Here is a 27588-nt window from a genome sequence, read left to right as displayed (position 1 = left end):
TTATTGTGCACTATGAGTTTTTCCTATTATAAGCCACATTCATGCTTGTAGCATGACTCAAAGAGTGAGGAGCAGCAACTCGGGATCTCTTGGTTGCATGAACTCCAAGAACACGCTCCGTCCTTGTCCTTGAGTAGCCATGCTCTGCCACAGCTGCACGTTTAGTAGGGCGGCCAGATGTCAGATGTCTCCTCCCCCCCATTGCAGCTTTTCGCCGCGCTACTGCAGTTGGTTGTACACCAATACTTGGGCCATGTGACTTAAGTGGTGCACCAATGAACTTGCGTGGAGCCAAGTTAGTTGCACCATATTTTCCAAACATGAACATAGCTGATATGATGTTGCTATCTGTCATCTGTTGGAATGTACGAAACATTGCATTCACTGGCTCTTTGAAGGTTTCTGGGTCATGTTGCAGCTTGCTCTTTAGCGTATCAAACATCATGGCCAGATTTGCACATTCTTGCGACGTGTCAGCATCTGGGGGTTAAAAAAAAAATAAAGATATGATAAACGGATTTTTTGGAGAAACACAAGAAATCAAAAAATAACTAGTTTTATGTCATCACTTACTTTCATAATAATTCATTTTCATTTTTTTTTTGAAAATGTCCATCCGTGATGCCATGATCACAATCACCACCTTTTAATAAACCCCCCGAAATTATCCCGTGTTTATCATCATCCAGTTTGTGCCTTATGAAGATATGAAATGAATTTGAGAGAACAAGCAAAAATAATCTGCAAGCTATGGAAAGGAGAAAAATTACTGGTTCTTTATAAAACAATATTTATACATGAACAGTTTAGCGATTTTATGTACAATTGTTTTCTAGATACTCATTATTTTCCAGCTGGAAATTTCAGAAGTAAAGATAAGATCTAAAGGAACAAATGCACCTAATTGATTTTTCAAAAGATGTTCTTCAGCAATATTAATATAGGGGTATAATTTTTAGAGGTGATTTGTCTGGAAGTGGACCAATATGTTGCTTATATGAGAGGGAGAGTAAGAGTATTGTCTAGGGTCATTTATCGAGAGGTAGTTAGTGTGTATAGAATAAATGATTGAATATATCATATAACTTCCTCTTCCTCCAAGAAAAATAAAATAAATTAAGAAGAAATACAGGAATAAATGAATACTTAAATGAGATGCTTCCATTCAGTCCCAGTCAGTTTCCCAGAAATATACCCATAACAATAACAAACATATTCCCCTTCAGCCCATATTGCAAATCTAGATATGAACTCTGAACTGTATGTATAACAATAATGAAATAATCATAATAAAATGATAATAATAATAGTAACTAGAGAAGCACTCTGAGAGCACAGACCTCCGCCAAGCATGCAGCTCATTTCCATCATTGATCTTGTTCTTCCATTATGCATATATATATATATATATATATATTTATATCAGTGACTTCCACCCATACGTACTTATACTATAGCACGCTGAAAGTGTTTATAATAGTGTGCTGAAAGTCTCCCGATTTCCAAATATAGAAGCTATTGTTACGTCATAAACCCTCAGCTGCACAGCGCGCCTCACCCTAGCAGAAACTAGAGCACTCACTTTAGTGCGCGCATGCAAACCTCAAATACGCGCAGCCTGAACTCCCAAGTTCATCGACCCTACCTGCTGAAATATCAAAAATCCTTCATAAATTCCCCCCAAATTCTCGGATCACTACCAAAAGTTAATCGTTTGTTACTTCTGTCATTCTCAACCTTTCCTGCAAGTTTCATCCCAATCCGTTATCTACTTTTTGAGTTATTTTGCGCACAGACAAACGAACAAACAAACGAACGAACAAACCAACGGTAACGAAAACATAACCTCCTCCCTTGGTGGAGGTAATAAAAATATACAAAATAATACTAGTACTAATAAATACCTGTAACACAAATCAAACAAGCCTTTGCAATTTTCATCTTTTTTAGAGAAGAAGATGAAAATGGTAAAAGTTTGCGCACGACGCACGACAGACGACGGACAAAGGACGGACAAATTGCAATCGCAATAACTCCCCACCTCATTTCTTACATGTCTCCCTTTACATCACATTACCAGTTATTAAAGCTCTGTCATTAATTCTTACCTTGGACATTAGCTTATTATCTTTAAATATTTGACAATTTACTATTTAATTGATAGCAAAAAAAAAAACCAAACAAATAACCATGTGTGGAGATTGGTTCTTCGAGCAGTTCATCCCAGCATTCTGTGGGCTGGTCAGTGGTTTCCTCAAGGAAGGGGTCTATCTCTTGTCTTTCTCCAATGTTCACATCAGAGGCCGTACCATCATCTGGACTGTCCTGTTGGCCTTGGAGTGGTGCAAGCCAATCAGCTGGGAAGGCAGTAGCATTGACTTTAAAGATACAAATAAATGGTTCTTGTTATATTTCACTAGCAGACATACCCATGTGTGCAGATTTGCCTTATCACATTTACTGGAGAACGCACAGTGATGATGTAATGGAAATGAGGTATCACAGAAATGTTATCTTGAAAGTTCTGCCAAGGAATAATTTGAAGCTTGTCTCATATTTTCACAGGAGTATACATGAAGAGTTTGTTTGCAAAAACCGATAAGTCCATATTTGTCAAATGGAGATATTTGCGATTAAAGGTCAAGAAAAGTAAAAAGAACAATAAGAAAATTGTTGCTTCTTTTGACCACAACTTCAAAAATGTACCTTTATATGTAGTGACCAATATATCATTTAAAAGGTATTATTTTGTACTTTATGACAGAGACCGTACTTCAAAATGTTCAAAAATGGACTTATCGGTTTTTGCAAACAAACTCTTCACATGCAGTTATTTGCAAGTAATTTTTTGTTTGTCCACATATGCAGAAAACTGTAATTAAAGTCATGCGGGTGTTAAATTTCAGTGATGTTTATTGTGATTACTGTTTTCTTTTTGTTTTGTATATTTGTTATTGGTTGTCTCAAGCATTGCATCACATGATCACAAAAGAATCTTTGCAAACATTTTGGAAATAAAAAAATAAAGAATTGATTTTTTTCATGAACTACATCTTTTGAATCTGTAATTATGTTTATTGCTAAGGCAAGACATGTAGAATATGCAGAATCAGCGATATATACTTATTACAACAGAAAGGTACATATTGTTCTACATCAGCAGATACGTAGTAGGAGTGGTTATGAAACCGAATGAAATTCAATTTGTATGTCATATTAAAACGGCAAAGGATATTCTCTGTAATTTAGATATTTTGTCGTTGCTATGAATTTGGAAAAAAACAAATATAAATCTATCGTTTCTATCGCTTAATGTATGCGGCCTCAGAGAATACTTTAAATGCAAGAAGGTGTTTAAATATTTACAGGATAGAAATCTTGATGTCGTATTTTTACAAGAGACGCATAGTACCAAAGAAGTGGAGTTATTTTGGAAATGCCATATGAAAGGTACACTTTACTTTTGTCATGGAAGTAACCTAGCCAGAGGGGTATTCCTTCATTACAGATGGGTTGGATTTTGAGTCGATACAAACGATCTACGATTCACAAGGGAGATATATTGTACTGTGTATCAAAATGTATGATCAAATTTTCACCTTTGTCAATATATATGCACCAAATATTGTTAAAGAACAAAAACAATTTTGGGCTGAGATTAGTAATACCTTGAGTAATATGGAATATATAAATGACTCAATTCTGATCCGCACTGGCGGTGATTTCAATGTGTCGTTGAATGCAAGTCTCGATCAAATGGGTAAAGAAGTTCATTACCGATCGGTTGGAGGAAATAGTAGACAAGAATTGATTTCTTTTTTAAATCAGTTTGAGTTATGTGATATATGGCGATTTTACAACCCAAAGGCTAAACAGTACACTTGGAGAAAACGAGATTTCACTAGCCAGAGCAGACTTGATTATTGGTTCATCCCATTTGAGCACCAGGATATGGTGTCTAAAGTTGACATAGTACCATCCGTCTCCACGGATCACTCTGCAATCTTTTTTCAATTAGAAATCAAAGAACAAAGATCCGGTAAAGGTTACTGGAAGTTCAATTCGTCTCTTTGTACAGACAGTGCATTCTGTCGCGAGCTGAAAGTTAATTTTCAAGAGTGGAGGATAGAAGCCAATATGTTCAATCCCAATTCATTGTGGGAATATTTGAAATTTAAGGTAAGACAATTTGCACAAAAGTACAGCAAGGAGAAAGCTCAATTAGATAGAAAGAAACGTAATAGATTAGAAAAGAAAATACAAGACATAGAACAGATGGGCGAGCAAATAGACAGAAAAAAGATGGAAGAATATGAACAGGCCAAACAATTATTAGAAGAATATTATACTAAGATTACTGAAGGTTTGATTATACAGTCTAAAGCAAATTGGATAGAATATGGAGAAAAGAGTAATAAATATTTTTTATCATTGGAGAAGCAACGTAAGAATAGGTCCATTATTAAAAGATTAAAGGTTGGTAATAAGTGTATAGAGAGTGAGACAGAGATACTTTCACAAATTAAATCTTTTTATGAATGTTTATATTCAAAACAGACAGTACAAACGAATGATAAAAATGCTCATGAGTTTTTAAACACTCATGGTATTTGTTTATCTAAGCAATCTATGTTGTCCTGTGAAGGTAAACTTACTCGAGAAGAGTGTTACAAAGCTTTGTATTTAATGCCCTCTGGAAAGTCTCCAGGTAATGATGGTCTCACAAAGGAATTTTATCTTCAGTTTTGAGATATCATTTCAGAACCTTTTTTAACTTCTTTAAATTACTCTTATGAGAATATGGAACTGTCGATTAGTCAGAAGCAAAGCGTTATTACGCTGATACTCAAAGCGAAGAAAGATAGAAGAGATTTACAAAATTACCATCCAATTTCACTTCTAAATGTAGACGCAAAAATATGTTCTAAGGCACTGGCTACGAGAGTTAAACGAGTGCTAGATGAAATAATACACCCAGATCAGCACGCATTCATCAAAGGAAGGGAAATCTGCGAGGCCATATGTAATGTGCATGATATGTTTCATTTTTTTGCGTACTGAGGAAATAGATAGTTTTATTGTATCGATTGACTTTCACAAGGCATTCGATTCTATCGATCATGAGTTTATGTACCATGCATTAGAAGCTTTTGGATTTGGTCCGTCTTTTATTAGATGGACAAAAACTTTATATTCAAATATCGAAGGATGTGTACTTAACAATGGAACATCAACTGGCTATTTCCAGATAACACGTGGTGTCAGACAAGGTGATCCCTTGTCCCCTTATCTGTTTATCATTGTATTAGAGACACTAGCAATTCGTTTGCGCTCTTCACAGGATCTAGCCGGCATCACAATTAACGACAAAGAGTTCAAGTTGTCACTTTACGCCGATGATTTCTGTTCGTTTTGTTGCGATGCCTCCTCTGTCAAGAGTTTATTCAAAATTCTTGATCAATTCTGTAAATGCTCCAGTTTGAAATGTAACCAAGAAAAGACAGAGATTTTGATCGTTTTAAAAGCAATCAATATCGATCGAAAAAGAAGAGATTAAAAATGTGTTAAAATATGAAGTTCGTGTTGTTGACACGATTAAAATCTTGGGAACTTATGTTGGTTATAACGCAGAGCGATTTCAAAATGATAAAATGGCCGAATTGATGTCTGGATTGAGAAAATTGTTGAATTTATGGAAAATTAGGAAACTTACACTGTTTGGAAAAATACTTATTCTTAAAACTTTCGGAATTTCAAAATTTATTCACTTTTTGGCCTCCATTATCATTCCTAAGAAAATAGTAAAGGAGATTGAAAGAATGTTTTATGACATTTTGTGGAATGGCCCAGATCGAATCAAACGTTGTGTGATGATACAAGAATTGATCAAGGGCGGTCTGAAGATGTTAGATGTACATTCTTTTATCGATGCACAACAGTTGACCTGGATAAATAGGATGAAACCTGAAAAATCCACAAGTATGGTTTCAAGTAATTGGATAAATTAATTAGATGAATATGGCGGAATTTTTATTTTCAATAGCAATTATGAAATGAGCAATTTCTCTCCGAATATACCCAGATTTTACTCCTCTCTTTTGCAGAAATGGCTGTCGATATCCATACCAATGGAAAATCAAGCTTTCATATCACAGATAATTTGGAACAATGCCGATATCAATATTGACAAAAAGATGATTTTTTTACAAAAGAATGTTGTGCAAGGGTATATGTCTGCTTCACCAAATTATATCCCCTGAAGGACATCTTAAAGATTTTCGTATTTTACAAGTAGAATTTGGTATTGATAGTAATGATTATCTGAGGTTACAAGGTATTTGGTCAGCTGTTAAAAAGAATACAGAATTTCAGGTTCTATCAGTTAGCACAGAATTTCAACAAGTCCTCAAAGACATTGTCGTCCTTCCGGAACGCTTACGTCAGAGTGCCCGATTAAAGAGCAGACATTGTTATGATGTATTAGTAGAATTTAAATATGAAACGTCTGTTAGTGCTCTTACAATGCAGTCTAATTTTGATATGACAGAGCAGGATATATATAAAGCACGTAAACTCATAGTGCAAGCGTCAATAGATGCAAGAAGTAGAGAATGTCAGTTTAAGATACTTAAAGGACAAGTTCACCTTCATAAACATAAGGATTGAGAGAATGTAGCAATATTATTAGAACACATCATTGAAAGTTTGAGGAAAATTGGACAATCCGTTCAAAAGTTATGAAGTTTTGAAGTTTTTGTTCAGTAACCGCTGGATGAGAAGACTGCTGCAGTGTGTGAATAACTTAGATGTCACATGCGTACAACAATATAAGGAAAATGTAAAGAGAATTTCACAAAATTTCATTTTTTGCAAAAAGTACACATTCCCTCGACTCGTTACCGACAAATGTTATGGGTAATATTATTCCCCCTGCCTTTAGAAAGAGTCAAGTCACGTGCTCTTTTATTATGCGAAAAAAGTGAAAATATGTTGAATTTTCTTTACATTTTCTTTATACTGTTGTACGCATATGACTCACAAGCTGTAGTAGTCTCCTCATCCAGCGGTTCCAACACAAAAATTTTAAAAATTCATAACTTTTGCATCGATTGTCCAATTTTCCTCAAACTTTCACTGATGTGTTCTACTAATATTGCTACATTCTCTCAATCCTTATGTTTACGAAGGTGAACTTGTCCTTTAATAACATATTACCATTAAATTATAAGCTGTTTAAAATGAAGTTAGTGTATTCCCCTTTATGTTCATTTTGATGCATTGAGAATGAAACGATTGAACACATTATGTGGAACTGCAAGGTGTCACAAACACTTTGGAGGGATATAACATCTTTTCTCTCGATTATAGATTTGTCATTCCTTAATGTGAAGACGGTATTAACTGGAATTATAGAGAATGATATAAAAAAAATATTGGTAAACCATATTTTACTTATAGGAAAAAGATGTATTTATGCAAGCAGATGTAACAACACTATTCTCTGTTTGTCCTTTTTTAAGGCTATGTTAACAAAATCATATCGTGAAGAGTGTTATATTGCAAAGAGACAAGGAAAGATTAATGTACATAACCGGAAATGGGATTCACTCAGCGTTATTATTGAGCTTTAGTTTCTTTTTTCCACTAAATGCTTCGCCATGGCATTGTCATTTTTCATGTTTCATGCTGTTCTTGTGTTTTTGTCGATACGGCATAGGCCTAGATTTCAATAATTTTAGATTGTGTATATGCACTTACCACTCGGCATCTTGTTAGCAACCTTAAGGTTATGTCAGTTTTTAACATTCCTTTCCATTATAAACCCACACAGACAACATACCATAAGAGAAAAATGTGCATGTATAATTAAGAAGCTGAACAAAATTTATTCTTTGTCATGTATCTCTCAGCTGTGATTACTTCAAGAATGTTATACGTTGAGTACCAAAGAAAACATCACTTGGATATAAAAAGGAAAAACTTATTACAACATGCAAGAGTTATAAATTTACAGATTTCCTTTGGTAAAAGTTATAGTGTGAAGTATAAAAAATAAATAGTTCTTTTTTTTTTTAAATGAGTCCACGATATGTAGAACCCAATAATAGAATAATGATGTAATGATGAGAAAATGGGAAAATAATGATGGGAATGGAGTTCACTTGTTACAGCAGTATGAAAAAGTTTTGCTATCTTCTGACCACACACTCTGGAAAAGAAGATGAATATGTACAAGTTTATGGACGATGGAAGACAAACAACAAACAACACATTACCGATGACAGGCAAAAATGGATGGCAATAGCTTTTTAGAGCCTTGACTCAGGTGAGCTAAAAAAAAACCCAAAATGTACTGAACCTGATGATCACTATTCCTGATGTATCTTGGGTTGTTGTATGGAAAATACACGTAGAACATGTAGCTAAATCTAATCGTCTTGAATGAGTTACAACATGGGGAGAGTGGTTACATTTCAAGAGCACTATGACTTAAACATAAAGAAATACTCACTTCCAGTTGCTATGTTCAGCATGGTGGCTCGCTCCTCCGGTGTACTGGGTAGGAAGTTATCGCTTGCAACCTTGAGATGGAAGTGAATGGCAGCTTGGTGTTTACACGCATCTCCAGATAGGCCAGCATTGCAGGAGCACACACCAAGACTCATATCCACAAGGTAGGTACTGGAGCCATCACTACTTCTCACTTCATATGTCATTTCTCCAGTCTGCAGTGAGATTAAAAAATGTATACAATCATTGTAACATGGAATTGGTACTTGAAAGTACAATCACGCAACTACTTTAGATTGTGTCCATTATCTACGTACTCTGAAGTGAGTTTACCAACTAATCAAGCTGAAATAACTAGAAATGTCGCTGTGGCGACTGGTATGCCTCCGCCATAATGCATGATTCTCCTAATAGGTCTAGATAGTTCATGTGGACAATGTGTGATTACATTTTCACAAAACTGGCAAAATATTGAAATGACAAGTTTGTCACAAATGTGTTGCATGTTCACCTTCCTTGACCTTGGTTTAATTGGATGAATAGGAGAGCATGTATTTGGGGATTTAAGGACTTTAACTTGACTTTGACCCGTTCATACATTTAATGCAATGAGTAATTTTCATGGTACCGGTATGGAGAAAAAGTGCAATTTCTGTACTGAATAGTATTTGTTACCATGTTCATCTGGCCTTTGACCCTAAAATTCATAAGATAATCACTTTCAGGAAGAACATGCATAGATATGCAGTAAGTTTCACGATAAATTGAGCCACTTCCGAGATACGGAGGAAAAAGTTAGTTCAGCACTTTCACTTGATCTTTGACCTTTTGACCTTTGAGGCAATAAAAAAAAGAAAAAGAAAAAAAACTCTCCAGAGCATTCTATTAGGTTACACATGCATACACCAAGTGTAAAAAAAAGAATACTAATCCTGCTGGCATTGCATGAACATGAGGGAAAAAGTAAAATTTTGAAGTGTTGCACTTGACCTTTGACCCCTGACCTTTGACCCCATGAACCCTACATTCTCTAGATAATCACTGCCAGTCAGTACATGTATATACTATGTTCCATGAAGATACCTTGAACAATTTTCCAATTTACAGAGAAAAAAAAAGAAGTTTTAATACTTTTACTCGACCTTTTGACCTTTGACCTTTGACCTCATGACCCAAACTTTCACCAGAGAATCTAAATTGGGTAATACATGTATACACTAAGTTTCAAGAAAATATCTTCAGGCATTGCATAGATATGGTGGAAATAGTGAAATTTTATGTATTTGACCTTGACCTTTTGACCTTTGACCTTGAGCATGTGCACCCAAAAGTTGATAGGCACAACTTCACCCCCTAATACACATACATGCCAAGTTTCATTAAGATACCTCAACAGCTTTTGATAGTTACCTTGTCCACAAAATTCATTACGGACGGACGGAAAGACGGACGGACGGACGGACGGACGGACGGACGGACGGAAGGACGGACGGACAACCCGAAAACATAATGCCTCCGGCACCACTTCGTGGCGGAGGCATAATGAAAAGATTGACACCTCTCACAACAACCTTGGAGCTAAAAAGTCAAGTTTCATGAAAATAAATACTGATAGAATTCAAGGACAATGCATCAAGTTACACCATGGCTCCTTGCTCGCTGGTTTTGAATTTAATATAACTACATGTATTAAAACTAGTCTGACTTAAACAGGGTACACCTGATCCATGTATCATAATATGTGACTCTGCACCTCAAAACAAACAAAAAGTCGCCAGACATGAATTTTTAGTTAAGACCATATTCTGAAAGAGCAGACTTAAACTTTAAAATGATGTGTAACTCAAATCAAATGGACTCTCCTAACCTATCTAAATATTGGAAAGAAAGCACAAACTCAGGAAAAGTGTGAACTGAGAAAGGAGGCTCTGAAGTACAATGTCTATTCAAGCGCTTAATCTTTACCAAACCGTGCTGGCTGTGCGATGAATGGGACAAAAAACAGGAAGTAAACCACCAGAGTAACAACAATGAAGGGATTATTCAAATTTATGAAGTTCTTCCGTCGTGATGTTTTCATTGCAACTGATTGACAAATTGCCCTACATCGACGTAAATAAGCACTGAATTGATCAGTGTTTTAGTAGTAGCCATGATAAAAAATCATGGGCGTACATACTCGAGCAGGATTCGAACCCACGACCTCCTGATCACCGGACAGGCGTCATCTCCACTAGACCACCGAGCTTTCGCCCGACAGCAAGTGTTGGTTCTAATCCTTATAGCATGCAGCGGGTACTGCTTTTGTTATTCAAATTTATGAAGTTCTTCCGTCGTGATGTTTTCATTGCAACTGATTGACAAATTGCCCTACGTCGATGTAGGGCAATTTGTCAATCAGTTGCAATGAAAACATCACGACGGAAGAACTTCATAAATTTGAATAACAAAAGCAGTACCCGCTGCATGCTATAAGGATTAGAACCAACACTTGCTGTCGGGCGAAAGCTCGGTGGTCTAGTGGAGATGACGCCTGTCCGGTGATCAGGAGGTCGTGGGTTCGAATCCTGCTCGAGTATGTACGCCCATGATTTTTTATCACGGCTACTACTAAAACACTGATCAATTATTTACGTCGATGTAGGGCAATTTGTCAATCAGTTGCAATGAATGAAGGGATTATCAGATTAAACTGAAATTAAGCATGCCTCATTAACACATTCTGTTCATAATCAATGCCAACTTTCAAAGCAGTAGCACTATCCTTTCAAAAGTTATTAGAGTTGAAAGTGAAGAGTAGGGACAAGGTTTTTCAGAAATGAAAAAGGGATTCTAAAGACACACCTAATCACACTATTCTACCAAAAATGTTCGAGATAAACTGCTAAAAAAACACACTTTCCTGCCCGTTTTATGATACCAAATTTTAGCATAATGTAAAAGAAGACCCGCTCTTTCAGAAAATATGAAAAAGTCAAGTTCGGCTAGGTTGACCCATTTCACTTATTTTCAGTCCTCACGCGAAATCAGTGTGTGCGACTTTATGTTCGTTTTGAGGTGCACTGTCACATATGCAACTTGAGCAACTGCCCCATTTCAAATGAATATCGATCATACAGTAAACCGTGCCTAATTCAAACTCGCACAAGTCGAATAATCACGAAGGTCTTATCAAGTCCTCTTCATTTCATATTCTTTTATTTTTAACTGTTTACTCCTCATTAATATATGTTGAAGATTATAAGTCGAAGCTATAATTCTTTAGTCCAAACTCCCAACAGATTGAATTTAGGCGTGCAAGGTTGACTGTATTTCAAAAACTTTACAACATATCCCAAACACAAAGATCATCAAATTTGGTTTTGGAGTTTATTTTTGTGAGTTGTTAATTTTGAATTGTCACTTTCGAGATTTGACCGATTTTTAGTTCCTATTGACCGATTCTGTGACGCGCTATGTGTATTTTTGGCATAGGCAGCGCCATTACTTTGTACTCTGTTTTATAGCGCCTTGAGTATCTTTTTTTAGGTAGAAATGTGGGCTTTATACGAGTCTCACTATTACTATTATTATTTTCATTACGCGGTGTCTCAGCCGACCCCCCCCCCCCCCTTTCCCCCACGCCTCCCCCACCGCCTTCCGCGCACGGAATGAAAAACTGATGCATGGTTGCTTTAGCCAATAAGCATCTCGTACTGAGTGCGCGAATGCTTGCTTATTGCGCGAACCTTTGTTACAAGTGCGCGATAAACATGTTGCCCGTGGGGTGGGGGAGAGGAGGGGGGGGGGGTCGGCTGGGACACCGCAAAATGAGGTAATGGCTGCTCCCAGTGGCGCTGTGGGCCCTCAACGAACCCGAATTGGTCAATTAACAGGGATGATAATGAGTAATGAGTGCAAACCCCAAAAATGAAATTTCTTAGGAAATCACTCCAACCAAATTTGGAGAATTTAGTGTTATTATAGTGACAAGACGTTGTTCTATCCGCAAAATGAAAAATATACACAATACGATCAGCATTGCCCTAAAAATCAATTATTAATATTGATTCATTAATCATGCCCCGAACCTCTGAATTAGGCAGTTCTCGAAAATGACAGTCCAAATCAAATCACTCATAACATCAAATGTTCTCAACCGAAAAGGATGATTATGTGTTATTTTACTCTGAAAACAGAGGTTCTTTCTACAGAGTTAAAAATTAATAACTGAAAGTTAAGGCGAGGTCCTGAAAATCCACTGATCCTTTTTTATTGGGCCACCCTTTACAAATAAACAAAGAAAGTAAGTCCCCCCTTTTAAAAAGGAGCATAACTTTTTAAAGGAGGGGTGTCCAGTAACAAAATTTGGCAGGAACATTTTTCAACATGTATCTAGCTACCTTGTGTATGAAAATCAATATGTTCCAATACTGCAGTATGTCATGTCTGAGTGCACACTCATAAAAGGGAAAAATGTCACTTTTCAAAAGTCACAAGGGTCTTTTTGTAAGCTCTTCTACAAAGAATTTCATGAATTTTGTTTCTCGTGTACATTCAAAGAGAATTTTTGATGTAATGCCAATCTTTAGACCCCATCCACATATCCCAGCAGTTTTTACGGTTGAACGGGCATAAATTAAAGGTGTAAATCACTTTGTTCCACCCCTCCTTTTCTGGCTAAGATCAATATTTGTGAAAACGCTGCAAATTGCAAATTTCCTTCAAAAAAATGTTTTTTTTAATGACCGTTAAAAATATCCAGATCCATGGGATAATGTCTGATCATTTAAAACATAACAAAAATAGCACTTGAAACATGCATTTGAAACTGAATTTGCCAATTTTTTGCTAAATCTTCTACCTAAAACAGAACACTTGTGACTTTTGAAAAGTGACATTTGCCCCTTTGATGTGTGCTCACTCATGCATACCTCAATGGATTTTTACACACAAGCGAGCCCATTATTTGAGGAACATTACTGCCAAATTGCATTGCTGGAAACCCCCTTTTCAAAAAGTTGTGTTACTTTGAATATAGGGGGACTTACTTTTTTGTTGTGTTTATATATCTATATCTATCTATTATATGTATATATATATATATATGTATACAGTAGATACATTCAATATATACACTGTAGATACATTCAATTTTTATTAAGTTTTCCGGATCAGCAATTATGTTCGTTCGGCTGACTGAAAATAGATTTTATCATTAAACTTGGATCAATGAACCACTCAAAGGGCAGGTGAAGAATCAATGCTATTGCTATATGCTATGGTGGCAAAGTATAATAGCTTTAAGATATACCTTCGAGATATCTTCCTTTTTGCAGCTCGTAGGCCTCATTCGAGGAGAGGTCATGGGTCTTTGGTTTGCAACAGCAATAAGCCGTCTCTGGTAGTGTGGTTCAAGGCGAGACAAGATGAAGTGCACTAGCTGAGGGATGTTGAAGGCTTTTGTCCTGTGGAGAATGTTGTCTTTCAGCACCCTCATCGCAGCTTCGACATAATTATTGGTGTTGTTTCCACGGACAAGAAATGATGATCTGAATGACAGTCCCCACAGGGCTCGCCTCTCATACAGTGCATTCAGGTAGTCAAGGTACTTAGGAAATCTACAGACAATGAAATTAGAAGTTGAAGGAGAAAACTTACAAAAAATTAACTGATGTATGCGTCTGTATATTTCTCAACGTTCCATTACTGGAATTTCATTCACTTTTCCTTAATTTTCAAGGCGCATGTGGTGTGTTTCACACTGCGTGGTTGGTAGCAATGGGTTCACAATTAATCAGTATCCCACATACTGATTGAGGTAAAGGCTATTACAGATTTTGTTGGAGTTAGCAGGAGACCTAGCAGGCAGTAGCTGTCTCCATGTTCACATTAGATCTAACAGGGTGTGGTTACAATTAATACATATGTGTGTATGTTACGCAGTTCATACTGGCATACCAGTACAGATGCATGCACTAGCTGAACGTAGTACAGAATAACGAAGGCAGTGTACGGCTTAACACACAAGCTAGATGTGCTATAGCTATAAGAATGAAATAGGCAAGTGGCGCTAATTCACATAAGTATGTTAAAGTTGGATCATCTGAAAAGTGGAGAATTTGTGACTGGTAAATCGCATGTTTCCACATAACAATACATAACTAGTTTCGTCAAGTTAGTCAACGTTCATCATTATTACATGCATGCATTGTAACAGCTGCAAACAATATAAAGAGTAAGAAGACCTTTGAAGATAAATGGGCACTGCCATGCCAATTTCAAGTACACGTGTACTTTGATTTGCAACAGTTTGCGTTTGCACAGCTTTGGTTGCAAATTTCACTTCATGCATGAATTTAATCAATCTGACGTGGTTATAGTTAACACATGATGGACGTCAGTCTTTATAGTCATTTTTTATTGCATCGTAGTAAACATTTAACCTGAATTTGTTTGAAATCTAATCGAGAGGGTCACATTTTGTCACTACATTAATTTGCTGAAATTATATGAAAACAGACCTGTGACATTTGACCTGTTTACTCAAAACAATCCTAAATCCAATCAATTCATCATTTCATGCATGATTGATGGCATGTTATGCACCCTATCTGGTTTCATTCAAATATCATCCGAGCATTTCTGCCTTTTTAAAATTTTAAAATTACAAATCCGGCTTGCTCTTCTTTAACTATATTGACTACTCTGTTTATTCTGATCTTTCCATGGATTATTGTTTTACAGTATTGAGCCAGTATCAAACAGGCATACCTTAATGTGAGAGGGTCTTCAGCAGCATTTGAGAATACTGTGGCAGCTTCTCCAGGGGTTGATGCATACATGATGCGCTTGATGTTCTGGAAGAGGGGTTGTCTGGCAGATTTAGGAATTCCATGTTTACTGTCCCACAGCCAGCGCCATGAAGCCTGGAGCACACGAAATGTGCACAGTAGCAGGGTGGAGGAGGGGTAGACATTCCCAAGTGCCGTCCGCTCCGCTGTGCTGTCGTCACTCATGAAGACGTTTGGCCCAGCTGCTCCTCGGCTGTTGAAGCAATCAGGCGGCATCACCTCAGAGAGGAGCTGCAAACCCTTCTCTATCACACTCTGCTGCTCAGATGATGTAATCATAACGCCCAGAGGTACACCACCGGCACTGTTGTGTGTTAGGAGTAGAAATACTCGACTACCGTGTCGATCAACATTACCTGCAAAATGAGTTTTGTAATAATTAAACCACCTGTAGGTAGTTTCCAAAGTATGGTTTGGTAATCCATGAAAAATAATAAAATTTATGCTTAACTGGTTTTGTTTATAGAGCTTTATGAGCTCTAAAAGCCCTGTGAATTGTTTCTCCAAAACAATCTACTTTGGGGATTGCTTACCCAAAAAATGTAATATATCGGGATGCCTGCCCCCAAGATTTTACCTAAGGAATGTGTTCAGAGCTCCCTCTAGTGGTTGCTCATTAAATGCTTAATATTTTTCATTAACAGTAATTTTAAATGTGTTGATTTTATTTTCTGTTGTCTTAAGTGAGAATGCTCCACTTTTCACATGATTGATAAAAATCAACTTCTTCAATAACACCAAAACTATACTGGGGCTATATCATTAAATGGTGATTGTAATAATTGAAAGCATCCAATCTCGCAAGAGGTATCAATTTTTCACAAGCATAATAAGACACACTTTTGACTGGTAATTAAGATTCTATTCTAACATAAAGATTTTTTTGTATGTGATGTGCTGATCAACCATATCCAAAAAGGTGGCATTTGCAGTGAATGCCTAATTTACAGTGATGAACATTTATATATATACAAGTGTACATGGAATCACTAGCTGGCAATGAAGCCCAAAACGCTACCCGTGTTGTGTTTACATATCACATGATACAGACTCTTTCCTACCAAGTCCTATTTGATGGCCCATTGAAATTTTCAACATCCATAAAACACGTAAACACGTAAAACACGTAGAGACTTCTATGCCATTACAATCGAATGGTGCTTGCTGCACAATGTGATAGTAGTGTGACATTAGAGCACGATCATAAGATGTATCCTTCTATTATACTTATGTAGGATATTAAAATAAAAAACTTTGAACAAAATCATCTTCTGTTACAAGGTGTCTAGAGTCATGAATATGAGTGCCTCCTAAAACATTATATATCTTCCGAGTATTTTATACTGTGCCTTTTCCATTTACTTCTAATTTGTAAGCATGTCATTATACAGATTTCAGTAGGCCTGCAGTACCTGTGGAATGTATGAACACCATCTCTCCACTCTGCCTTGTCGTATGCACCCTCCTCATCATTGGTGTACAAATGGCTATGATGATGTGGTCATCCTCTTTGGCCATGGCTGCACACTTCATTCCCACCTCTGTGTTGTATGGGGTGATGACTCTATCTTCAATGGCGTCAATCATCCCTTGTCCATCCCCTGCTCCATAATTTTTGTTAAAGATATGGTAGTACAGTCTGCAGTGTAGAAATAATCACAATGTGCAAACTCATATATCATTAATTATTCCAAATTTCACATGTAACCAATATGGGAAGATCATCATTAAGCATTCCAATATAACTTGTGTGCCAGACAGTTTCTGAAGTCCTATCAACTTCACTACAAGTGTCATAAAAACCTTTACCCTAAAAGTGATGTGATTTAATTCAGTTCATTCAATTTTTAAAACAAGCATGAACTGATTGATTCTTTTCTCCTCTTAATGTTATTGCCATAAGGTTTATTGGTATATAGTTGCTCTTGTTTGTTTCTTCTACCCTGGCAGGTGTGTATTTCGTATTGTATTTTGTACTTCAAGGGTATTTTTATTCACTCAAAAATATAGTACAGACATGTGATTCCGACACTATTAATTCAACATATTTATGATAATTTTCTGTGTATCCTTTGAGGCAAACTTGAAAAATGAAAACTGAATCTTAAAATTGATTATTACAAAGATGATAATTTATTACCTATTTCTGTTTATATGCCGAGCTAGCTTCTTTTTGTTTTCTTTATTTATTTCATTTTGTTATGTTCTTGGCTACTTTATTACCCATTATGTTATTATGCGAATTATGCAGTATTTAGTACACAATTTTATTTCTTTACAGGGGCCTATAATTGACAAGCATTCCTTTTAAATAGGCTCCTTCCACATCTTAAACTTGTTATACTTAATATGCATCATCGTTAATATTGTTTGTAATAATTCTTTTGTACAATGCAATTGCATCTACTTTTCTTTTCATTTGTTATATTGCAATATTAAGTTCATGCTATATATATATATATATGTGGAAAATAAACGAAATGAAAAATGAAAGAAAAAAGAACTAGTCATAAAACAGTGGATATACATATCGTAAATGATCTGTGCTGGAACTTTGTAAAAATTAGAGTCATGTCAGGCAAACCGGATGAATATTTTAAGTCATTTTACTATATTAATGTTTTGTATTGGTTCATTTCACATGAAATTATATTGCATTCAATCGTATTATTCATTTCATTTCCTACAAGTCCTCTGATTTGAATCTTTGTCCACTGATAAGAAAAGAAGTTGACGAGAAAACATAAGTGACATTGGGACACACTAAAACAATAGAATTACTCATGCATAAAATCCACTTCTCACAATTCATTAACATTAACTTTAGAAATGTTTGATTTTATTTCCCGGTATCTAGAGTGAAAATGCTTCGATTTTCGAAAGATTGATAAAACTTCAATAATACCAAACTCCTCTGGGGCTTTTATGTGCTATTAAATTGCTTTTTAATTGGTTGCCAGATTTATTTGGAAGCAGAATTTACTTCCTTGAATCTTTGTCCACTAATAAGAAGACAAGCTGATGAGAAAACATAAGTGACACAGGGACACACTAAATAATATAGAATCAATCATGCATAAAATCCAGTTCTCTCAATTCAATAGGCATTACAATAATTGCATGCATGACTGCATGTGTATGTGAATTTGGTACTCCGTTGTTGAAACATTGATACAATCTGGCATTTTCAGGGTCAATGCATGATGATGATTGTGATACTGGTGATCATAAGGGCAATGATAAGAATTGTTTACCTATAACAAAATTGGAGGTCGGGGCACACAGCTCTATCCGCAGACTTTGTGATGTAGCCCTCAGGGTCATCGACTTGCATATCACTATGAAGTATTGTGAGGGCGGTTTGAGGAGAATGCCCCTGTTCAAACAGTTATTGCAGCTTCTTCACTGCCTCCTCTCCAACATCCCTGTACTTGAGTGAGGCAGGGATGCTTGACGCATGATTGTGAGTCCAAGTGATACTCACTTCAGTTGGCCACTCCGGCATGTGGGTGTCTGAGCTCCTGCATGCAGAACCAAAAAAAAAAAAAAGTAATCATTTGTGCAGTGAATACAATAGGCTATGGTCAAATAGTCTATTCACTTGTCAACACTTGACAAGTTATTTCCAGGGCTAGCAAGGGTTGGCAAGTGTTGTGAATTTTGGATTCAGGTGATCTGGCCCCTCTTTTACAAAATTCTGGATCTGCACATGCTCATGCATTCACTAAATGTAGTGCTTAAATTAGGTAAATAAGTAAAATATTGGTCACATAACCCAGAAGGCAAACTTAGAGAACTTGCAAGTTTGAGCAAGAAATTATTTTAATTGAAAAGAACTGTGAACATTTGATTGAAATCAGACCCTTCCAACCCCTCCCCCCCCCCAAAAAAAAGAAAACACAAACAAAGAGGTTATAAATTGTTGAAGTCTCTATCACAACAACAACAACAAAAAATATTGAACAGTGCCTATGAATATGCAAATGACTGAGTTGATGTCCTTGCCTCATAATTTTCCATTGACTTTGTACATGAAAATGACACTTAAGAATTCTCTTGAATTTTGTGATACGTCAAACATATACATGGATCTTAAATCTGTGGGTAAACATTTGTATAAATTCAGTGAACAACTGTGATGCCATGGCAGCAACACTCATTTCCATTTTCATTGCATTTTTATGGAATTTCAAGCCTTAGCTTATTGTGATTAACCCCTGCAGCTTCCTTGATAAAACACAACAAAATACAATAACTCTTACACTCTTCTCAATGTCTAGTTTATGTATAGAAAAGCATATGTCATTTTTTTTCTTCTATATTCACTACCAAGTAATTGTCATCTACACACATTTTATAACTTGACTATTCTACCCTACCCCTAGGGCCCTTGGGTACCTTGTGAACAACTTCAATATATATATATATATATATATATATGTATATACTTTTTCTTCATTTCCTTATCTTTTATTCAAGTTTCATCAAATTTTCAGTGTTCTTGTCTGTTCTTGCTCTTTGTTTGAAAATTTACTTGGGACTGGCTTATACTTATCCTTTAAAGTCAAGACACCTGACTGCCTCTGGCTCATTAGATAGAACAGAATGACATTAATGAGTCATGTATTGAAAATTGTTTCTACTATCTTGACCATATGTGATGACTATGCAATGCTAGAGTTTTACCTACCTACTCTGTCTTTTCCTGGAAAACTCTGTCTTTCTGATGGTCACTGTCATGGTAGATGTACAGTCAGTGTTTTTAGGATGAAACTTGGTATACTGTTTTGTCCTCTGCTGTCCATGTTGGCATCTGTATTGTTTCTTGAGAGTCAAAATAAGAAAAAAAAAAGAAATGAATCTTATGCAATTTCAATTAAAAATGACTGAATAAAAAAGAGCATGTTATATACTTTGCATATGTTTCACAGGAATATAATTCAGGGTCGCACAAAATGATACTTACTGTCAACAATACAAGTACCGGTATAGAAAGTTTGTTACAATGGTAAAAATTACATTAGGTTTTGTCAATAACAAACACAATGATTTACAATAGTTATTTATATTTGTCATAACTATTTGACATACTATGCATGAATAATATTTAGAACCACAAACATCCTGTGCATTTTGTGCAAAACAGTTCAATTTACGACATGTACTTCATTTCTTCTTAGTTCTGGTTTGCTATTATTAAGTCCTTCACTTTTAGCTACATGTAGGTCTTTAAATGCTGCCACCCATTCTCATTTGATCTGTACTCTATTGTTGTCATCAATTGCATTCATTCCGTTCTTATTCAGAGGTGTTCATTCATAGCATCAAATGAATGAGGATACGTATTAATATACAATGTACTAGTTATCAATATGAATTTATAAAATGTTAGGGGGAGAGCCTTATTTCATTTTGATATTTGTAATTATAAAATGAAATTTGGTGCATACTTTTGGCAGTTTTTATCAATATGATCTAACACCTTTTTTTTTTTTCTCAAATATTGCTTTGCATATTAATTGAAATCAAGGAGACTGGATTGACGTTGGCTTGCTTTTGCTCCGTTCCTCTCTGTTCAATTAAAGAATGGAAGAAATTGAAAATAAGTATGATTGGTGGGTGGTCCTACCTTGAAAATTACAGATCTTCCATGTGCTGGCATGGTTGTCTTTACCCTCCATGTTACTTTTGTCTTTTCTTGGAAAGTAACCAGCCACTGCTGCCAGCTGTCAGGTGTTCTTGACTTCAGGCAAAATGTGGCTGAAAAGTTTGAGGCATTGTCATTGACACTGAAGGAACAGACATGTACCGGCGGCGCAACCGGGTCAACTGGCAATATTGCCTGTGCAAACAAACAATGGGAGAAACTTTCAGAAAGGGGCTTTTGCAATCAAATAATTGTAACTTGACAAATAAACATGCAAACTGATTCACATCGATCACTTCTTTTTTAATGTTCCAGAATTTGCTTTGAGAATATTCAAACTTTTTAGTGTAAGAATAAATAAAATCCCTCCCCCCCCCCCCCCCCCGAAAAAGAAAGATAGGGTTCAAGTAAAATGAAGAGGGATGCTTCAATTCACTCAAATTTGAAAATATTTCAGGGATGGATTTTGTTTCTATCATTTCTACTCTAGCTAAAATCCCTTATTTTCCTTTCATTTCATCCCTTTAACTTTAAAGCCCAAACTTAGTTTTGGTTTTAAGGGAGAAGTTTGTCAATCTTTTAAAAACTGGAGGATTCTCACTCCAGACACCAGGAAATTAACTCAAACACACCGAAAGTTACTGTTAACGACAGATTTGAGTAAACAATGAATGACCACTAGAAGGAGCTCTGTATATATTCCTATGGTAAAAATCTCGGGTCCCTTTTAAGCAGTGACATGTCAATTTGTCATAGGCCTACAAATCTCCACACAAGATGTGCAGTCTGTATATATTCCTATGGTAAAAATCTCGGTTCCCTTTTAAGCAGTGACATGTCAATTTGTCATAGGCCTACAAATCTCCACACAAGATGTGCAATAACCACTATTGAGTGTTTTTAGCTTCAGAAATAGATCTAGACTCTAGATCTAGACCTAAGTTGCTTAGTATAGTCACCTATTAAACGTTAGAATTAAAGTTTTAAACTGATTGATCTTGTTATTCATATACCTAAAGCACAGTTAAGGCTATGTTACTTATCCTACTATTAAAGACAAGTATTAAAAGATACATTTTACCTACCAAAACATACCAAACTTCATTCATGTGAAATCTTATTAAGTTTAAACTTTAAGATCACCCCACAGCATTGCGTTGAATTCACATCCAGACAAAAACTCTGCCGCTCAGAAGGGGCTCAGACTTTGCTCCCAACTCAGTCATTTTTGTACACACATACTATAGCCTTGCCCTATGTGCTAGGCTAGGTCTTCTACAAGTCACATGTCAAATCAGACACCCAGGGCCTAACTTTAATAATTTTAAAGTTTTACTAATTATTAAGCATTTACCCATTAACTTTAGAAAAAGTTAGGTAGACTAGGTTTAAAAGCCACTTCACTGGCATACGGCGGACTGCTTGTCACGTTCATGTAACATAGAGTCTAGACTTTGATATATAGTGGGGTGGCTTAGTGAAATTATCGTGACACGGCGGACAAAAGCATGATTTTTTCACCAAAGGTACTTCATGATGTACCTTCTCAAAAAATAGGGTGCTCCAAGAAAATTGATGCTGGGAAGGAGGTTAGAGGTCAAAGGTCAATGACCTTTATTTGTGAAATAGGTTTTTTGGCTATTTCTCAGGTCAGGAATATCCAATCTGGATAAAACTTGGCAGGAAGAATATTGAGAACAAGTAAAATATTTTGATTGAATTTGGGGTGAAATTTCCAAAGGTCAAAGGTCAAAGGTCAATGAACTTTTTCTAAAAATCATGTTTTTGTTTATTTCTCCAGGTAGGAAGATTCAATTTTCACAAAATTTGATATGAACGTTGTATAGAAGGTACCAAGAGTATAAACCAGGGGTCAAATATAATTGTTGATTTGTGCGTTGCCATGGCAACCCAAAACTAGGGTTTTTAATTGAAGTTAGTTACAGGAGGCTATTTTCCAGTTTGGAAGAGATTCCATTTGAATAGGTACAACTGGTCAACGGGATGTATAGAGGTTTGAAATACTTTTCATTAGTGTTAAGTGGTATGTTGCCATGGCAACTACATATATAGATTTTGGTTAAACTTAAAGGAGACTTCAGAACTTATGAATTTGAAGAGATTTCCATCAGGGTTGGTATTATTGATCAACAAAAAAGTCGCCAGACAAAGATTTGTCACCTTTATAGCATGTGGGTTGAGTGAATGCAGCAACAATAGTAGAACACATCAGTGAGAGTTTGAGGAAAATTGGACAATCCGTTCTAAAGTTATGAATTTTTGAAGTTTCTGCTCATGCAGTCGAGGCTGGATGAGAAGACTACTATACCTTGTAATATCACATGTGTACAACGATATAAAGAATGAATAAAGAAAATTCAACATAAATTATTTTCGCTTACAAAAGGATACTCGACTTCTCTTTCAGAAGGCAGGGGGAATAATATTACCCTTGACATACGTCACTAGCAAGTCAAAGAAACTATGTGAACTTTATTCAAAAAGTATGGTTTTGTGAAATTCTCATTTCATTTTCCTTAGAATGTGCGCATGTGACATCATACACTGTGGTAGTCTTTTCATCCAGCCGCGACTGTGCAGATACCTTAAAAAATCATAACTTTTGAACGGATTGTACGATTTTTTCCAAGCTTTCTGTGATGTGTCCTACTAATATTGTTGTATTCACTGAATCCACGTGCGCATGAAGGTGGACTTGTCCTTTAAGGACAGATTCTGAAAGAGCAGACTGTAAGCTTTAAAATGATGTATCACACAATTCAAAGGGATTCCCCTAACCTATCTAAATAATAATACCGGTACTGGAAAGAAAGCACACACTCTGGATAAGTATGAACTGAGAAAAGAGGCTGCATTGTCTATTTTAGCGTTTAATCTTTACCAAGCTGTCTCATGTCATTATGTTCATCTTTTCTTCCCCCCTCCAATTTTCATTTGAGTTTGTCATTATTAATTTTTGATGATAAGAACGATGCCACAAGGCATTGTTTCTTAAAAATGCTTCAACTGCTCCTTCAGGTCCAAAATCTACATCAATATATATTATTTTCCTGATCTCCTCAACATTTTCCAAAAATAAAGCATACACCTTTTATGCATTGAGTCCTCCTTTTTGTGGATAATTAAAGGCAAAAACCCAAAATTAGTGCTTGAAAATTATTCTTAAGTGTGAGTTACGGATAGAAAGAACCTCTGTAAAAAAAAAAATGAATCTGTATAATCAATGTTAAGTATTGTTAATAACACAAAATGTGAACAATATTTCTATGATAACATGTTTCCAGACTAAACCGTCCGCATTTATGCTTTAATGAGAAAAATACTGATATCTCTTTATATGTTTGCTTTGATTGCAAAAACTGTATATGGTAGGATGTCTTGTGATACAACAGGGGGGCATTTCATGAAGCAGTTTGGTCAGATATTTTTCTGACAAACTGTTACAAACTACAGAAATCCTTGCATCTGATTGGCAGAGAGCAAATTTGTCCGACAACTTGTCGGACAAAATGCTTCATGAAATGCCCCCAGACCTACACATATTATGCATAAAATGTGATATCCTGAACATTTTTTTCAAGTCACTCTCCCAAAAGTGTATATATAGGACCTTTAAGTTTTTCTTGTGTTTGTTCCTGGCAGATTACTAGTACACAAATGCTCCAATCCATGATGACCTAACGGAAATTAAGGAAATTAAAATGAATATACTGAAAACCAAAACTACAGATACTAATAACTTACTTCATTCTTCTCTCCCCACCCCACCCCTTCTTTTTGGTTTCTTGATATACTAGTAGATCTACCTGACTTTGATAATTGTCATTATGTAACATCATCTTCAATTGACAAGGCGATAAAACTTAACAATCATTTCATTATGCTTCTGGACTAATGGGGTTAGTTGAACTATATTGTTTTTAATGTGCTATACTTTTTCCTCCTATCAATCACATGTATTTTTGGGTGGAATGTATTTTGACATAAAGCATCATAGAATCAACCGCCTTTGGGGTCGGGAATTTTGTCATATCATATTGTGATTTAGATTCTGCTCTATGCCGATTTTGTTTTATTTCTATCAACTTTTTAAACTTCCCCATAGACTTTGTTCACCAGCCAACTACATCCCACCCTCTTTGGATAATGTGAACCAATCAAACATTGCTTTTACTTTTTAATAACATGTCTATACATAGCTATCAGACCAAAAATATTCAAACCGCTTTAAGTCTTTATGAGTGAAATTACAAATATCAATATATCTTTAAAAATATTCAAATTGTCTAAATTCAACTTTATCTATGAAAGCAGACTTTTAACTTTTTTAAACATTTGAATAACCCCCATAAGAAATAAGAAACATATAAAGAGGGGAGGTGCGGACTATAAAAATTGCTTACGGGAACCAGGTAATCCCTGCGCTAAACCTATGGAATTCACACAATCTTGGAGGAAACGGGTTAAATTTGTTAGGAAATATGTAGGGCAATACCCAAAACCTTAAGTTCTCAATGGAATATGCAGCTCTTCTACTGGTAAACTAGTAGTTCTGGGAGAAAAAATGAACTGTGACATAGTCCTACACCTGGCTCAGTCATTGCCCAAGATTTAAAGTATCTGAGCCAGAGTCACATGTCACTCTTTGCCATTTCTCTACAGGAGGTAGACAGTACTAAAAAAATCCTTTACCAGAAATTATATGAAATTATTCAATGAAAAGGTGCTTAAGAAAACTGGACTATTCCAACACACCTCCCTCAGGTCTGCAACACAGACTAACCACCTGTTACCATAGGAAAACCAGTAAAAATGGTGTATTACTGTAAACATGCACATAATATGTCGTATTATGGGTCTGAATTTTAAGACTAGCAACCATGTACATTGCATTGCATTGTACAGAAACCTGGCGAATGCCCTGTGTATAGTCTTTGAATTCAGACATTATTGTTATGTACAAATTAAGGGCATTTTCTCATTTTTTCTGTTAGCGGATTTCTTGGAGCACCCCCTAATTTTGATCCTCATATATATACCAATGTCTGAGGAAAAAATGACACTTTTGTCCGGCGTGTCACGATTATCAGTATATTTGTCACTAAGCCACCCCACTAATAGTCATACATCCATTGTCATGGACATGGCATCATGCCCATTGTGTTGTGCGGATCTCTACTGCACTACTCTCAATGACAATGCATTTACTTATCATTATGGAAAATTATTTAAAAAATCACCGTGCAAAATGAAATCAGTCGAAAACTACCCAAACTGCTAATAAAACTTACCCTTAACTGAGCAGGAATGGTGTCTAAACACATTGTTGACACATTAAAAGACAGGTACAATCATACCGTGTTAGCCTTTACTTTGCCGCGAATATCAGATATCAACATCTGCGCTGGCGCTATATTATGCGCTGCGCTGGCGCTGAGCTGCTATAGTATTATACCATCCATAGACAGTACATACGGTAAGCGCGTATACGGTATTGCATTGGTCGAAAGTTGACTCATGACTACTGTAGTGCAATCATGACTAGTCTCACCCCGCAGGCACTATTCAGAGGAGGAAAAAACGTGTCCCATAGGTTTAACACGCGCCATGCCCCAATCTGTGCCGTCTAAAAAAAACACGCGGGAGGGTCGGCAAGCGCCGTGCGTGCGTGGCAAGGGTGCCAGCGGCAGCCAGTGCTTTTACCACCCGGCGCCAGCCGGCCAGCTACTGTATCTCTGGCAGCGGTCGACGCGTCTGACTTTGTTACAACCGAATTTTTTTCGCTCGCTAATTAAAAAATCCGCGGTCCAACAGTGATAAGCGAAATTCGTGAAAATTAAACAACTTATACCGAGTATGAGCGTATGGGTAGGTGACATACAGCTGTAGCCAAAACTTGAATTTCAAGGTAAATATCGGTACGATCCGTGAGTGTTTGCAGACTCTTCTTGGCGATGACATGGGTAGGGCCTACTCGCGTGTATAACTCCTTATACATAGGCCTAGGCTTATTCACATTTGTGTAAGAGAAGGAAAACCACTGGGGAGAACTATGGCTAGGCGCAGGCAGACGTCTTGCGAGTAAGCCTAGACTGTTGAGAAGTTAAAGATATAATTAAATACGTAGACACTCTATGATGAATCAGAATTTTGAGCTAGATATGCCGCTATAGATTGTATCTTTTCAGTTAACTAAACATTTCTACTAATTCTAGGCTCTTACTCAGCAGGGTAAAATCTGTCTTAACGTTAGATCTTGTCTAGAATTCCAGGCAAGAATCCAGACTAACAACTTAAAGTGTTAGACCTATTGACTTCTAGAACCCTGGGTCTACATCCTTTATCATTTTCGGTTGTCGCTAACTGTAAAGTGCTTGTCATAATGATAGCCAGGAACAAACTTTGGAAAGTAGTGCACCAAGCATTGATCTTAACTTGTCTTCTAAAATGAACAACGTACTTTACGAATATGCATTGATAGCATTGATGAAATTAAAAAAAAAAAGATCTAGTAGGCATAGGCCTAACTCTGTTTCGAAATTTGTGCATTTTTATACCGTAACCGTTGTATTTCAC

The 27588-nt window shown here is 36.2% G+C and overlaps 1 pseudogene; it reads right to left on the bottom strand.

Moving 5' to 3' along the window:
* Positions 1-26336, bottom strand: LOC139730320 (uncharacterized; annotated as a pseudogene).
* Between the last annotated feature and the right edge of the window lie 1252 nt (positions 26337-27588).

This window comes from Diadema antillarum, unplaced genomic scaffold, assembly GCF_040938485.1.
Source record: "Diadema antillarum isolate AM-2024a unplaced genomic scaffold, OU_Dant_1.0 seq00000301_RagTag, whole genome shotgun sequence".
Classification (NCBI taxonomy): domain Eukaryota; kingdom Metazoa; phylum Echinodermata; class Echinoidea; order Diadematoida; family Diadematidae; genus Diadema; species Diadema antillarum.
The sequence above is the reverse complement of the archived record's forward strand: the minus strand, read 5'-3'. Positions and strand labels throughout refer to the sequence as shown.